At 41.0% G+C, this 13,639-nt stretch overlaps 1 protein-coding gene across 1 annotated transcript in view; it reads left to right on the forward strand.

Annotated features, from left to right (window-relative positions):
• The window catches only part of vegfc (vascular endothelial growth factor c), a 110,926-nt gene that overhangs the window by 37,221 nt on the left and 60,066 nt on the right, over positions 1–13,639 (forward strand). The gene's annotated exons all lie outside the window — the stretch shown is intronic.

The following is a 13,639-nucleotide window of genomic DNA, read 5'->3' on the forward strand; positions in this document are numbered from 1 at the left end:
CTGTTACGCAGAGATGTTCACAAGTAATTTTTTGGAAGTCCAAGTCGAGTCTCAAGTCTTTGAGCTTGTGTCCAAGTCAAGTCTCAAGTCTTTGAGGGGCAAGTTCAAGTCAAGTCTCTAGTCTTTTGCCACGAGTCCAAGTCAAGTCTCAAGTCTCTGGCCATCTGATCTGTCCCTAACCGTAAAGCTGTTGGCTTACTGCCTCTGTTTACCAAGTTATTGAAAGCAAAACTAATGACAAAAGGCACAACTCCGGGAGGACTTGGTGTCGCCATAGTCAATGTATTTTTATGTGTGAGTGTGCGCACATAAGGCATAACGCATGCGTTTCGTTGCACATTATGGCAAAGGGCAGGGGACATGCAGCTCATCATATGTTTCCCTAACGTATATGCACCAATAAAAGAAAATAGAAATACATGAATACATTTAGATTTAAAAAGCAATAATTGCATGAAAACATGTTGTTGACGAGTCTCGAAGCTCGAGTCTGAAGTCTTTTGGATCGAGTCGCAAATCAAGTCTGAAGTCTTTTGGGTCGAGTCCGAGTCAAGTGCGACTCGAGTCTGAGACTCAGACCCCATCTCTGCTGTTACGTGCAGTTAATTCCCGCCCTGCAGCTGGTTAGTTTGTAGTTTAGTTAATCCTCCTATTATTGGGCCGGAAGGCAGCAGAGCTCTAAGTATTTAAAAGAGTACCGAAGTACAGTCACTGTGTTTCTGTGGCAGTAAACGTGTCACACACACCCTTAACTAACCGTGCTATATTCAGAGTTGTACAAGATATTCAAGGCTGACAATGTTAACATGACAGCAGACAGCAGAGCTGCGCACGCACACACACACACACACACACACACACACACACACACACACACACACACACACAAAAACACGCACACACACACCCCGCAACAAGGTCTGTCAGCTGCCACTCTGTCAAAGTGTTAATGAATAGCTGTCCATTGATCTGAAACAAACACAAAAAGAGCTTAAGCAAAAATACAATTGCTATTGTATTAACTATTCAGATGTCACCATGCAAAAGCAATGCAGACTAGCAGCAGAATGTAATCCAATGTGAAGATAACAGCCATTTTATTTAGCAACACAAAATATAGAGAAAACAATCCTCCCTCTCTCCCTATACAATTCATATGACAAATTGCATACATGTAAATGGTGAAGTAAAAAATGTTTTTACTTCACAAGAATATTTGTGGCTGCTCACAGCATAGCCTTCTGGGCACGACTGTCAGTATAACAGTCTACAGCAGTGGTTCCCAAACTTTTTATTATATATTTCTTAACCCTTCACTCAAGTGGCCCTTTAGTTTGCCAGGCCGCCATTTTAAATAAGAATTTGTTCTTATCTATTGTGGGTCACCACATTACTTAAATAACTGCACATAAATGCATTTAGTCATATATATCCAGTTATCTCACTGTTTTTACATACTTTAATCAGTCAAACACTGTGTTATGCCTTCACATTTCACATTAAAAGCTTCAGGAAAAACAAGTGTGTTCATTTATAGCCAGTTAAAATATTATAGTTAGCAAAGCAACTAACTGTTGGCTAGACAGCCTGTTGGCTAGTAAACTAGCTAACTTGCGAATCACCTGGCTAGCTTGAAACTAGCTGGCAAATTAGCCTGGTGAACTCAATAAACATGACCATATGCCCATGGGCATTATGAACTTGTTTCATTAATTCATTAATATAATTCAGACCAAACGGATAAGCTCAACTGCTGTACTACTTTAATAGGTAACGCAACACAGACAATGTGAATTAGACATGTACAGTCATGTGAAAAAATTAGGACACCCATGCTAAAGTTGACTAAAAAGAGGAATAAAAAAAATCATCTTTTGCAAATTGATCTTAATGCCTTAATTAAAAAAATGAGGAAAAATCCAATCTTTAAGGACACCAATTTTCTTTGTGAATGAATAATGTATTGTCAATAAATAAATGTTCTGCCTTAAAATACAGGGGGCATAAGTAAGTACACCCCTTAGTTAAATTCCCATAGAGGCAGGCAGATTTTTATTTTTAAAGGCCAGTTATTTCATGGATCCAGGATACTATGCATCCTGATAAAGTTCCCTTGGCCTTTGGAATTAAAATAGCCCCACATCATCACATACCCTTCACCATACCTAGAGATTGGCATGTGGTACTTTCCATAAAATCATCTCTCAATGCAACTCAAATCAGCTATTAGGCTAACTGAAATGAAACCAAACAAACCAAACAAAACAATCACAGACAACTGCTATTTAAAATATAGTAGAATTCATTTACTTCAAAATCATCAATGTCCGATCAATAATTCTTCATCAATTAAAACCAAGATACCCTTTTTAAACTACAACAAAAAGCAAGACCAAACAACAATGTGGGGAGACACGTCTGTATCTGTATGAGTGTGAGTGTGTGTGAGAGAGTGCGAGGAGGAGGGGGTGTCGAAATGTAGTCTAGCCCAAAGACTACAAAAATGGCTACTCCAGTGAGATGCACAAAACTATTTAGCCTCAAGAGGGTGGTGCTGGGTGCAGCGCTGTGTGGCTAGAGCCAGCTGGTTAGCTTTCAGGCTAATGTCTTCCAGACCAAAAGAACACACTAGCTACTTTGCAATGGGCTAGCGGTTTAGCTATTGACGCACATGTTTGCGTGTGTGTGTGTGTGTGTGTGTGTGTGTGTGTGTGTGTGTGTGTGCGTGAGGTTAGTGAAAGAAGAAAGGGGAAAGAAAGAGATACACTGTACACGGAGTTATCTCGAGACACACACATTGAGTAGGTCTAGACCAGTGGTTCCCAACCTTTTTTCCTTGGCGCCACCCCTACTTATGTCTAAGATAAGCTGAAACCCCCTCCGAAACCGAAGTTGAGGTAACTCGAGATACAGCCTGGAAAGCAAAGATTTAGTGGTGATTGAGGCTTTTGTTCCTTCGGTCAGCTGGTCGGACCCCTGTTTTGTCCAGTGACCATTGACCAATAGAAAATCTCAGTCCAGCAGTTTGAAACCCCATTTCCTCGTGGAGTTCTCATATAGCTGCGACATTCCAGAATGCTACTGCTACATGCAGGCCTTTCATTGTTTAAGAAAGGCACATGTTTCTCAGAGGTCAGAGAGCCTTCAGGCTGTGGCTTTTTACATGTAGCCTTATTGTTTAAGATCATAATGTTTAACTCTTACTTTCTGATGGTCCCAACATAACTATGATCCTTGTTTATGTACCTGGCCCTGACAACTATGATGACTGACAATGAACTTGCATCAGAGCGCATTTCAGAATGCTACAACAATGCTGTCTCCAGGGCATCTGATCAGCCCGTGTTTTTGCTTGGGGACTTCAACAGCTGTGACGTCACCCCATTACTCCCCCAAAGTATGTCACATCAGCAACGCGATTGGATAGGATGCTGGATTTATGTTTTGGAAACATTCCAGGTGCATATGTATCCAAGCCCCGTCCTTCCCTTGGTCTGTCAGATCATAATGTGATATTACTATTGCCTAAATACAGACTGAAATTAAAAACACAGAAGATTCAGACAAAAACCATCCAAGTCTGGAATACTGAATCTGTAGAAAGGCTGAGGGGATGCTTTGAGCTCACAGACTGGTAAATTTTCTTTGAGGCCTGCAATGGTGACTTAAACACACTTAATGAGTCCATCTGCTCTTATATATCATTTTGTGCAGACAGTGTCATTCCATATAAACAAGTCAAGCTATTTGGTAATAAGCTTTGGATTACAAAAGAGCTCAAACACTGTCTAAATTTTACGAAATTAGCTTTTGTTCAAGGAGACAAACAACCAAGTGTCCAAGATCTCAGAAAAGAGCTAAAGCATAAGATCAAGCTTGCCAAGCTTAATTACAAGAACAAAATGAATGAGAGGTTCACCAGGGGAGATGTGAGGGATGCCTGGAAGTGTCTTAACACCATGATGGGCAAGACTCAGAATGCTGGCACGATCCAATGCCCAGATCCTGCTGCCTTTGCAGAGGAACTGAATACTTTCTATGCCAGGTTCAACAATGCAGATCCTGCTGAGGGTTGAATCCCACACAACATGAGCCATTGCTCTGAATTCATCTGTGTGGAGGAAAAGAGGGTTGCCTCCATCTTTACCCGTCTCCTTTCTACCAAAGCTCCTAGCCCGGATGGACTGAAGGGACGCATCTTAAAGGAATGTGCACCTCAGCTAGCTGGTGTGATGACACAACTTTTCCAACTGTTTCTTGATGCCAGCTTTGTACCCAGGGCGTGGAATACATCATACCTGTTCCCAAACGACCCAATGTCAAAGCGATGAACGACTTCAGACCTGTGGCGCTTACCTCCATCCTCTGCAAATGCATGGAGAGAGTTGTTGCAGATGAATTCATCACCATGGTCGGAGAGAGCTTGGATCCACTACAGTTTGCTTATAAATCAAAGTGAGATGTAGAGGATGCCAGCCTGACTCTTCTGGACACTTTAACAATACACCTTGACTCTCCCAACTCCTTTGTCAGGATCTTATTTATGGATTTCTCATCTGCATTCAATACAGTGAACATCTCTCTCTCTGCACCGCCTCCAACAGCTGCAAGTTAACCCAACTCTGACACTCTGGATTGAGAAGTTTTTAAAGGATATACCACAGCATGTGAGGGTAAATGGGTTTAAGTCCACCAACATTATTTTAAACACTGGAGTGCCTCAGGGCTGTGTGTTGTCACGTGTGCTATTCTCCATCTATACAAATGAGATCACCTGCAGCAGCAACGGACTCAAGCTATTTAAGTATGCAGATGACATGGCCTTGGTGGCCACCAGTGGATGATGACTCCCTGTCCACTTACAAGCAGTATGTCAACACAATGGCATGTTGGTTCAAGAGAAGCTCACTGGAGCTTAACACCACCAAGACCAAGGAAATGTGTTGCCATAGGGGCCGACTGCTTGATTCTCCTGATCCACTATCCATACCATTGAGACTGGAAGGGCAAGTAGTGGAGCAGGTTGAAAGTTTCAAGTACCTTGGTACTTTGATTGACCGCCGTCACACCTTCACCCTGCATGTTGACACAATTTACAAAAAGGCCCAACAGCACATGTGTCTCCTCAGAAGGCTTAAAGGATTTGAAGTGAGACAGGACATTCTATCCAGAGTATACCAGTCACTGATAGAGTCTGTTATCGCTTTCAACATTACATCTTGGTACAGCAAATTGCTGGCTCTTAAATTAAAACAAAGCGAGTCCAGAGCTACTATCAACAGCATCCGCACAGACCGAGGTATCTCAACAAATCCTAAAGATATCAACGCCACTTTCTAATCCTTTTATTCAAAGTTGTATGAGTCTTCCTGCAATCGAGATCCGACACAGTGCCAGGAGTTCCTAAAAGAGCTAAATCTGCCTCTTCTTGACCCAGAGGAGGCAGAAGAACTGGGTCAACCTATAACGTTAGAGGAACTTAAATCAGCATTAAAAACAGTTAGAAAAGGGAAAACGCCAGGGTTGGATGGAATTCCATCAGAACTTCTTCTACAGTACTTTGACATATTAGGACCTATCATTTTACAAACTTTAACCTCGGCCAATAGAGATGGGTACTTTTCATTAACAAATCAACACTGCATTCATTTCCGTTATACCCAAAAAGGGCAAAGATCTTACGGAGTGCTCAAATTACAGGCCCATCAGCCTTATTGGGACCGATATCAAGCTCTATTCCAAAGTCTTGGCACTCTGCTTAGAACGCTTTATTGAGAAGCTAGTCCACCCCGACCAAATAGGTTTTGTACCAAAGCGTCACGCTGCAGACAATGTACGCAGATTATTTCATGTAATAGAAGAAGCCAAAGCCCTTCCAACAACGGCAGCAGTTTTATCAGTGGACGCGGAAAAGGCTTTTGACCGCGTAGAATGGAACTACTTGTGGCAAGTAATGGAGAGGCTTGGTTTGGGGGCCAAATTCATTGACATGGTGCGTACTTTATATGTGAATCCCACGGCCATAATCTCAACCAATGGCTTGCATTCTCAGCCATTTCCCATCAAGCGGGGCTCTTGACAGGGATGCCCGCTTTCCCCCATGCTGTTTGCAATCTCTCTTGAACCATTAGCCCAAGCCATAAGGCAAAATAAAATCTGTAATGTCCAGATTAAATCCAATAGCAGCTCAATATCATTATTTGCAGATGATATTTTGTTGTACATCTATGATTTTGAGGACTCTATACCAAAAAAAACCTTGCCTTGCAGGTGTGTGTCCAAAAAAGTGTATGCTAGCCTATGGCCCTATTATCACCAACACATTGACCAACTCTAAACAGGTGGAGGAGCAACTACGCTACACCAATAAGCAGACATGTATAAAGTACTAGAGACCCATACTTGAGTAAAAGTAGAAGTGCTCTATCACAAAAGTGACTTGAGTAGAAGTTGAAGTGCTCTTTAAGCACCATACTTAAGTGGAAGTACTAAAGTATTCAACATTTTTTGTACTTAAGTATTGTAAGTAGTTTATTTTAAAATGTACTACTCAAGTACTGAAAGTAAAAGTACAAGTATTGTGTTATGTAGGAAGCAGTCAAAAGTTTGAATATCATATATTATTTCAAATGTTTAGCCTAAAGGACACTCACAATTCCTTTGGCTGTAGCAACAAGCAAGGAATGATTCTTAACATTTTTATAATTGTAACTGTTGGGATTTTAACCCTGTGAATTCTGGATAATGTGTATTAGCTGCTCCAGGGCTCCTATCAGAGAGCACGAGTCACCAGGTGGAATTCAACTTTTTACTTGGTAGTAAAAATATATCCCAGCAATGTACAGCTTGTGACTGCCTGTAATGGCAGTCACATGCTGTACATTGCTGGATATATGAAGGAAGTTTCTGAAATAAACCCCAAAAAGGTACATTGATGTCACAGCTGTTATAACTATTATTATCTGATATAACAGTGGGCTATTAATCACTTATTAACAAATTCTAAAATAAAATGTACAATTATCACACTGTGCAAGTAAAACGAACATCCTCTCCAGCACAGTAATGATTAAAGCCTCAAAAAACGTATCACACACAAGCTAATAACGTGTGATGAACAGTGGAAAGTTAGCAAGCTAGCAAAATACAGATAATAGCAGCTTCACATTACAGGGTAAAACGGTTAACATTCAGTACTCATTGCAGACTGAAACAACTCAGGAATAGCTTAATCTGCTGCAACAATAGCTAAATAGAAAGAGTACAAACTTACATTGTCTCTGACTTCTGAACAGGCAACCGCCGTAATGAAAAGAAACATGACGCGTAATTACGTAACATACTACGTAATTACGTACGTAACTAACGTAGCCGTAACTACACACACTGTAACCTACACAGTCTTCGTAGCGTGAGGAATTCACAACAGTAATGAGTAACGATGCAGCACACAAAAAATGTGTCAAAGTAAAAGTATTAAACTCATTGAAAATATGTAATGAAGTAAAAGTAGAAGTAGGAGACAAAAATAATACTCCAGTAGAGTACAGATACAGCCTTTTAGTTCTTAAGTACAGTAGTGAAGTAGTTCTACTTCGTTACTATACATCTCTGCCAATAAGTGGCATTTGAATACCCCAATATGGCACAATGCACAGTTAATGTCTGGTAACAAACCCTACGCTTGTAAGCAGTGGAGTGACAGAGGTATTTATACTTTAGACCAGCTATTCAATGAGAAAGGTATGTTGAGTTTTGAAGACCTGAGAGCTAGTTTTAAGGTCCCCAGTACATCCTTCTACTTTTATCAGTCTTTAAGATCAGCCCTTAAATGTTATGGATTACCATGGGGAAACAGTCTTGAGGCGCACCCAGTCATTAAATAGTTTGTTGATTTTCCTGTGAGAGATTAGATTAGTGTCCAAGATTCATGCTAAACTGATGCAAGTATCCATAGGAGAACTCCCAATAGTACAACATTTTCCACTGTTTCAAAAACCCAAATCACCAGTATATCCACTTCAACATATGTCATAGGACATATTGGACTCCTCAGAAGAGATACGTCTCTAAAGTCATTCCCACTCCCTATTGTACTTTCTGTCAACCTGAACTGGAACTTTCCTGCATATGGTCTGGGAGTGTGAACAGGTGCATGAGTTTTGGAATAAAACAACATCAATAATAGCTGATGTGATAGGATGTTGAATTCCTACTGACCCGATTGTTTTGTTACTTAATGACGACTCCAAATTACACCTGCTTGGGAGACAGAGGAAAATTTGGCTAGCCGGCTCAACTGCAACCAAGAAAATGATAGCTCAGCGCTGGCTCCACCCTCACTCGCTTTGTATAAAACAGTGGTTGGTGTATTTTCTGGACAAAGTTATGCTTAAGCTCTCTACAGCAAGGATTAAAAAAGCCATATCATCAACTATCAGCGCAGCAACACAAATATCAGACTTAATGATCTCAGCCCCACAAGAAATAGAGGAGAGTGATTAGGCAAGGTGTGGTTTCTGTTTGTTTGTTTGTTTTGTTTTCCTCGAGACCGCAGAGGGTGGGGGGTGGGAGAGGGTCTTATTTCTTATTCAATGTGTGTTGTGTCAATGTTCTGTGCGCCATCTGACATTACCTGTCACACATAGTGGAATTTGTTTTGTATGTCTGAAGGCCGTTTCACATTGTACGCGGCATGTTCTGTGCGCCATCTGACATTACCTGTCACACATAGTGGAATTTGTTTTGTATGTCTGAAGGCCGTTTCACATTGTACGCGGCATGCGCTGTGCTCCCCGCTAGGTTGTCCTATTCCCAACTATATTTGTTGTGCTTGCCGCCGGGCTCAGCACAAATTTACGTCATACATGCGCCAATATTTGAATGCACGTTACATCTGTGTCCGGTGTTTACATCAGATGTGCAGTACATGCGACATTGTGGATACACAGTAGTGATTTGGTGGAGACGATGTTTCTGTCTTTGAAACAAAAGAAAGCCTTGGCACTTGCCCTGGTTGTGAGGAGAAGACGGAGGAAGGCAGCAGGAAGAAGGGTGTGGGTGCATGAGACCCTCAGGTCCAGAGAGCAGTTGGGGGAATTCCGGCTGGTGAAGGAGCTCCGCATTCACTATGACCGGTTCCAGGGGTACTTTCAGCTCAACAGGGAGCAATTTGACAGTCTGCTGACGAGAGTCGGGCCTACGATTTCCCGGATGCGAACAACATTCCGAAAGCCCATTTCTACAACGGAGCGTCTGGCTATTTGTCTCTCCCTGACGTGTGGCTCCAGACAAGACAGTATGGAAAAGTACTTCCGAGTCTGCCCCTGCACCACTTTTTTGTCTCCTCTCCTTTATGTACCTGTCCCTTAGGTTCTTTCACCTTTTCTTACACTCCTCCTCTAAATAGATGAAGACGTGTGGATTATTTTCATTTCTAAATAAAATGTTGCATTTCAACACTATGTGTCATTGCATGTTTACATACTTAAGTAAGAGGTCTGCAGTCATTGCAGTTGGGTATAATAAAGCTAAGATATGAGACCAAATTCATACATGCATCATTCATTCTCTGGAAAACACTTTGTTTAATGCATATGTGCAATTAATTCCTCCAAAACTGGAGCTTACACATTTGGAAATGGGTAGTTATTCTGTGTAAAGGCCATATACCTACCTATATACCTATATGTGAACTTCAATGAAAACGAACATGACTTGTGTCAATCAGTCCAAACATATTTTACATCATATAAACATACAAATACAATATTATTATTGTGTAATAACAACCGAGTGTAAATTGTAATTTCCCCATTGGGGATCAATAAAGAGTATAAATTATAATTTTTTTAATAAAAAATACAAATATATCCTACAAATACCTGTATGGAGCTGTATAATCAACTTGGTATTTGGTTTTCGCAGCTCACAACAGTAGGCTACAGTTCTTCTCAGTTGCTTTGGCGCATTTCTCAGATCAGAGATGACAATAATGTGTAACTTTGTCACATAGGGAATAGTGCTCCCCTTCATGTGCATTGTTCATTAGACTATACTTACAGAGTAAACTGTTAAATATGGACAACAACACAAAGCAGTTTCACTATATTGGTATAAACAATGGTGTAAGGACTTGTCAGTTTGATTCATAAATACTTGCTTTGGACACAAACAAAAGATTTCCAGCAAGATTTTTCAGGTCAGTCACTATGCGGTGCAGTTTACACCAATTGTTTTAAGAAATGCACTCACTGTTGTGCAAATGCAATTATGATTTGACAAATGCACCAAAGTAACTGAGAAAAAATGTAACATAGGATTGTATTTCAGTGGAGACATATATGTTGATTTCACATAGCTAAAACAAACCTGAATGATTTAAATGAAGAGGCTACAATAATCTACACAGCTGGCATGCCTATTATGGTGAAAATATGCTTCCACAGCATAGTTTTGCGTCCGAGGTCTCTGTATGATCTCGTACTCGAGAGGTTGAACTCGACCAAAATCAACCTCTCGTCCATGTTCCGTTTGTGGATCCACGTGTATTCTGTGTTTTTGTTGTTGTTTTTTTCAGACGCTTGAATGCACGTCACAGCGCACCGCGGCCGCTCTTGCGCGTGCCGTGGTCAAAGTTGAACCATGTTGAACTTTGACCACGGCACGCGCAAGAGCGGCCAGCCGCAAAATTCCGCTTGCGCTGCGCTTTGCTCAGCGCAGCGGCAGACCAGTCCTTGCGTGCGCAAGCCATTGACAATAATGGGTTTTATAGCGCAGCGCTGCCGTTTGCGCGTACAATGTGAAATGGCCCTGAAGGTGCTAATAAAAAATCTATCACAAATAAAAGAGCAGTGTACCAAGGAGGACACTGTTTATCAAGCACACGACCCACGAAAGCACGACTTTTTTTTACTATTGTAAAATACAATAGTTTATTTAACAAATTAAATAAACTCAGCAACAGCGTCCAGAATCTGCAGGCAAAGGGGAAAATCAAGAAAACAGGCAAAGATCAAAATCCAAGGGAATCCAAAAAACACTTAGGCAACAGGAACACAGGGAAAAACGCTCAAAAGCTGTACACATGGGTACAACGTGACGATCTTGCACTGGGGAGAGGGGAAGACAGAACTTACCAGGGGAGACAATGAGACACAGGTGCAGCACATTAGGGCGGGGACAGATAATCACACAAGCGGGAAAAACTATACAACAGGAAGTAGAACAAGAAAACACCAGGGAGAACAGATAACCTTCAAAATAAAACAGGAAGTGGAAAAACAAACTGAATAAAACTCAAAACGATAAGTTGACAAGGAACGAGGCATGACACTGTTGGGGACATAGGTGGCACCATATTTGCCGTCTTCAACAGACGGGCTGGATGGACCCAAGCCGTTAGAGACCATTGTGGTCAACTCTTCCACAGGAAAGCTAGTCTATCATTGATCTCTTAAGTAATGGCTGCAAGATCTTTGATTCTATACTCCAGTAGCACTGGGCTTTCTAATTAACCCTTGCCCATTGGTTGCACTTTTTGGTCTCTCCCCAAAAACTACTAATTTATCAAACCTTCATAGGCTAGACGGTTGAGTCTCCTTTATTGGAAATCAAGCCAACCACCTAGTCATGTAAACTGGGTACATGACTTAAAGGTCCAATGTGTAGGAATTTCTCCCATCTAGTGTTGAGATCATACTGTATATCGTAATCAACTCTCTCGCGCCACGCAATTCAAAGTACGTATTACAGCTACGGTAGCCTTCACGCTTCAAAAAGCCAGTCTCTTGCTCTTTTTAATATTTTTTTTCTTTTTCTGGGCAAAGAAGAAGACTGTTCCTGAAATTTGGATTTTGAATACGTGTGGTCCTACATATTTCCTTCTTCAAACTTGCCAGGGCTGGGAAGCGACGATACCCATTAGCAGCATTAGCAACACCTGTGAGTTTATCATGTGACAGCGAAAACGCGAAAGGCGGAGCAGTATATACTGTATGTCCCTTACCAGTTAACATATTTCAAGATGGCGCATGAATATGGAGTGTCTACCCCAGTTCATGCAAATACAAATGTAAAATTTCAACCCAATTTGTTATATTGATGGTGGTGGTAAATATTCATGAAAAAGGACAAGTTTGTGAACGGGCAACACAGATTTTGATAATGAACAACTAAACACGTTACACACTGGACCTTTAATGAGTTGCATCCATCTTGAAAATATAAGATATCTGAGAGATGGGAAGCAGGAGAAATTTAAGACGTCTTCCCATTCATTTCCTACTTCTTTTCTATCAATGACACTGGGATCACTACTATTCTGCCATCACTGTCTTACCCCTATTTTTCACCGTCTGTTTCGGAGGCGCCGTGACCCCCGCGAGCAATCGCTGCCATTCCAGTCAATGCTTAATATTCCACCAGCGTCCCAGAAGCGTGTCTGAAGCGGCTCTCCGCTCCGCTTAACATACATGTCAGGTCTATTTTCACGTGAGCTTTTTCCACGTTCAGACAGCCGGGCATGAAGTGAAACAGCGAGAGTTTCCAGTGAATTTACCAAAAGACACCCCCCCACAATATTGTATATGTCTCCTTTACAACACCACGGACAATGAGAGATTCATCTTGGAGGTGGAAAAACATAATACCACATCACGGATCTTTTTTATAAAGACCCCAGAAACAATACCAAAAACAAAACACCAGAAAAGAGAAGGCATGGAGTTTAACTGTAGTAGTGCTTGGAGTGGAAGGTAGATACTAGTTTAATAAATATGTGATGAAGTACTTGTAGAGACAATATAATCTGCGAATCGGGCAACAAGACGCTCTGCTTCTGAGATGTTCCTGGTGTTGTCCGTTATGTAGTTTTGTGCTATTTGTATTAGTTTTGTGCTATTTGTATGTCTGTCATATGTTGTCTACTAAATGTGTGATATGTTCTTCAGGTACAACAGAGTGTGTTTCTAGGTCAGCCAGTGGTTGAGTATTCCAGTAGGGCTGGAGCATATGAGGAAAATATCTAACTGCAATAACTTTGACTGATACTGCGATTGCGCGATGATTCACGATATTGAAGGGAATGATCATTTGTGCATCATTGTGTGATTGGAACACAACATGTAAATGATTATAGCGTGATTTATGCGAGGATTTGTACCAATCAAATTTTTTTATTATTTATTTAGGATCTCCATGTAACAACTATTCTTCCTGGGGTCCACACAAAAGATAAAACAAAACAAGACATTTAATGTTCCATTAATACTTCCATATTGTCAATACAATGCTATATAATAAATAATTCCACATTATGAATAAACTATATTTCTTCTCAACAAACGTTTGACGCAAGCAACCAATGGACACATTGTACCAGTGTACACTAGTGTCCGTAAGATATTTTCTTTAGTCTGTAGGATATTTGTAGGCTGGGACGTCTCTGCAGCACCACAATATTGCAATACTAAAATTCTAAATGGTTTGACAAATATTTTGCCTTTCACAAATATTGCCCTCCCCCCGCCCCCCTGCAATTTGTATATTGCACTAGTCCATATTGGGATTTTGATAAAACTAGGGATGCACCGAATCCAGGGTTTGGGTTTGGTTTCGGCCGAATATTGGGCTTTTTGAC

Source organism: Sander vitreus, chromosome 2 (genome assembly GCF_031162955.1).
Source record: "Sander vitreus isolate 19-12246 chromosome 2, sanVit1, whole genome shotgun sequence".
Taxonomy (NCBI): Eukaryota; Metazoa; Chordata; class Actinopteri; order Perciformes; family Percidae; genus Sander; species Sander vitreus.